Genomic DNA, 4,098 nt, shown 5'->3' with positions numbered 1-4,098 from the left:
TTGTTTATGCAAGTTTTTACCATGTGTGGTGGTCCGTTTTCAAAGGCCAGATTGCAGATGCATACATGTTCATTTCTACATCTTCGATAGTGCATCAAGATAAATTCTATTATGCATTATATAGCACCAATATATTCTGCATAACTTGGTAATTGGGGTTACGTTGTTAACATAAAATGCTAAAGCACAAACATTTAATGAAATAAAAGGCAAGAGATGTGTATACGTCATATATACTGTATATATTATATACAGCAGGTAAAATAAGTATTGAACACATCAACATTTTTCTCAGTAAATATATTTGTAATGGGGCTATTGAAATGTAATGTAACCCTCATTTCATCTTAAGCATCCTGGTAGAAGATGACAGATTTTTATCAAGAATGTCTCGTATCATATCTAGTATGGGTGATGTAGTGTATGATTATGCTCAATAACTGACTGACCTCCAAGTATGGGTGATGTAGTGTATGATCATGCTCAATAACTGACTGACCTCTGTGTCTGAGCAGTTAGTTAAAACTTCACATTCAGCGGATACCACGTGGTTGTGCATAAGGGATACAATGTTTATAGCTGATGGCTCTAATTGCTAATATGTAGCAACTCGCGTGGATGCAACATATTATATCCGTGAATTCTCTGCTTTTGGCACTCTAGTAAGGATATGTTGTGTGCCGTGTCTGCATGAATCACTATTTGATGATAAACTATTTTTAATTATAGAGATTTTTGCATTTAAAGGATATTAGTGCATACAGTACAAAGTAATTTTGGTGGAATCTAGACAACACAGGAATAGAATAATTTACAATGAGCATTGTGGATATCTGGTTCTGTGATGGGTATCTCTGTTTAAACATGTAATGATGATGTGATTAATACTACAAAAGGATTACATACCTGGGTGTACTATATCATCTTGAGATACTTTTGCTTACATTCCTCTGTTTGGTTACATGTGTAATGCAGATGTTTAAGCAATAGCACAATATATCTTCTTACGTGTAACATATCTAGTATGCTCATGCAGAACTATTTGTGTACGTTATATTTATTAATAAAATGGACTACTCAGATGTGGCAGTCCTACATTTATTACATTTTTGCTCTGACCATGGGCTGGTGTGAACACAATTTTCCTGCCAATTTATACCTACAGCCATACAATACCTGATCTGCCCAATCTTGTCTGATCTTGGAAGCTAAACTGTAATAGGCCTGGTTAGTACTTGGATGGGAGACCACCTGGGAATACCGGGTGCTGTAGGTCCAAAAAGGATAATTGGGAATAAAATGCACATGGCAGTGCATTTTTGTGCCTGATGTACATACCTGTGAGTGTGGAATATAATCTTTTATCAAATCCAAAATTAATCAAAGTAAGTGGAATGTCGATATAATTTTGCCGTAATACTCCTTTATAAAATAGGAGGTTTTTTTAATTTTTTCGGCAGGTGATTAATACATAACTCGTTAGCATTAACTATTGTTTATGGGTACCTTATAATTTTACTTATGTATAATAAAAGTTAAATTTTAACATGTATATGAATATACAGGAAGAGTGCCCCAGCAACTAGCCCTTCTTTTTTCTTTTTTTTTTTTTTTAAATTATATGAAGTATGCCAGCACCATATGCTGAGAAACAGCCCCACACCATGATGTTCCCACCTCCACACTTCACTGTTGGTATGGTGTTTTTGGGGTAATGTGCAGTGCCATTTCTCCTCCAAACATGGTGTATAATTATGGCATCCAAAGAGTTCAATTTTGGTCTCATCTGCCCAGACTACATTCTCCCAGTATTTCACAGGCTTGTCCAAATGTTGTGCAACAAACTTTAAACGAGCTTCAAAATGCTTTTTCTTCAGCAAAGGAGTCTTGCGTAGTGAGCTTGCATACAGGCCATGGCGGTTCAGTGCATTACTTTTTATAGTTTTCTTTGAAACAATTGTACCTGCTAATTCCAGGTCTTTTTGAAGCTATCCACAAGTGGTCCTTGGCTCTTGGACAACTCTTCTGATAATTCTTTTCACTGCTCTGTCAGATATCTTGCGAGGAGCACCTGGTCGTGGCCGATTTATGGTGAAATTACTTCCGGATTATGGCCCCAACAGTGCTCACTGGAACATTCAGAAGTTTAGAAATCCTTCTGTAACCAATGCCATCAGTATGTTTTGCAACAATTCTATTGCGAAGGTCTTGAGAGAGCTCTTTGCTTTTACCTATCATGAGATGTTTCTTTTGTGACACCTTGGTAATAACACCTTTTTATAGGCCATCAGTTGAGACTGAACCAGCTTATATTAATTTGCACTGACAAGGGGCAGGATTGCTTTGTAATTACTGATAGATTTCAGATGGTGTCTTGGCTTTCCATGCCTTTTTACACTTCCCTTTCTTCATGTGTTCAATACTTATCTTCTTCGGGGTCCATATGTATGTAGCTGGAGTGATCCAGGCACCAAACCATTAACAAGCTTAAGCTCCCAGGATGCACTGGGTCCTCCTCCATATATACTTCGCCCCTGGCTACAGGCAGTTAGTTTTTGCTGTTTGGTGCAGGAGGCACCATGCGGACAGTGGGACTGCGATAGCAGTCAAACAAGTTTTTTTTTTTCTTTTTTCCCCGAGTAGCGGTGTGTGCTGACTGAGGGGAGAACCTGAAGCAGTTAAGCATCCGGATAGACGCCCGTATCGCCGCTCAGTCTTCCTCAGCCGGGCCGCAACAACCAGTGAGGGTACTATTGATTTTGGCGGTATTAACCAGGACTGCAACTGGGAACGCGGGGAACTGTGGCAGTTCATGCCTCCAGCGTTGGAGACTCTAAGGAGAACGCTGTTGTGAGGAGCCATGTGTAAACTGTCAATCCTGCACTAGACCACCGGGACATGAAGGATCCTGACAGCCAGGGGCTTGATGGCGGCGGCCATTTCAGTGTGCCAGGTGGATCCATACAGCATAGGGGAGGTATGCTTTTCCCCTGGCGGCCCCTCCCCTGACCCAGACCCTGGTTCAGATACGAGTTTCCCGCGTCCTGGTTGTTCCTCCCAGCCTCCCTCTATATGAGTCGGCCAGAGACCACTCTCAGGAGCTCTCTGTGGCTGAGGTTGGGTCAGTCTCCCTGTATGCCTCCCCTGCAGTGATCAGGTTATACAGAGCTCCATATTCTACCTGGGCTATTGGTTGACTAATAGCTTGGTGTATATGTGTGTGTGTGTATGTATGGAAAATATATATATATATATATATATATATATATATATATCTCTGTATATGTGCATTGTATGTGATTTATGAAATCTGCTCTGTTATGCTACCTTTTCTAATAACTGTCAGCCATAATCTATCACTGCTGTTTCTCCTCATATACCCTCTACTACAGGTGTGTGGGATATGTTTGGTGTGTGGTTGTCACATTTGTACTCACTTTGCATAACATTAGAGACCTTGTTTAAAAAAAAAAAAAAAAAAAAATTTGACAGGTGGCTGTTACCTATCAGCTTCTGGGCAGGAACTCCCTTGGGCTTTCCTTTTCCCAGATCATGCACCTGTATACCTCTGCTTTGGTGGTCAGGTTATACAGAGCTCAATATCCTACTAAGCTGTTGGTGCTTTTTGTAGTTGATGTAAGAGCTTATGGCAAATTAAGTTTTGTGGTGCTATACTTTCTTTTTCTGGGTAAACTGTCAGTTATAACCATATTTCACATTTACTGAATAGTTGTGAAGGTGGGCACATTACATTGTTGCCTTTGTATGACTAAAGCTGGGCATACACTATACAATAATCTGTCAGATATCTGTCCAATCTGGTTGGAATGAAAACCTGGTAATGTATGGGAGCAAATGACAATCATCCATTTGCTCACAAACACTGGAAAATAGCCAAACATGGTCGTTCAGACAAATTGGTTAAAACACACAAATGTAACCAATTTGAACAATTTATTTTGTCCTTTTTTCAGTATTTAAAACCATATCATCGACTGTCATTTGCTCCCATACATTATCAGGTTTTCATTCCAACCAGCCAGATTGGACAGATATCTGACAGAAAATTGTATAGTGGATGCCCAGCTTTAGGGAAGT

The 4,098-nt window shown here is 39.7% G+C and overlaps 1 pseudogene; it reads left to right on the top strand.

Moving 5' to 3' along the window:
• The first annotated feature begins 1,157 nt into the window (after window positions 1-1,157).
• On the top strand, window positions 1,158-1,276 carry LOC148481830 (5S ribosomal RNA; annotated as a pseudogene).
• The last annotated feature ends 2,822 nt before the right edge of the window (window positions 1,277-4,098 follow it).

The sequence above is a fragment of the Taudactylus pleione genome, unplaced genomic scaffold (assembly GCF_031769625.1).
Source record: "Taudactylus pleione unplaced genomic scaffold, aTauple2 ptg000560l, whole genome shotgun sequence".
NCBI classification, from domain to species: domain Eukaryota; kingdom Metazoa; phylum Chordata; class Amphibia; order Anura; family Myobatrachidae; genus Taudactylus; species Taudactylus pleione.
Note: the sequence above shows the minus strand (reverse complement) of the source record. Positions and strands in the feature narration are given on the sequence as shown.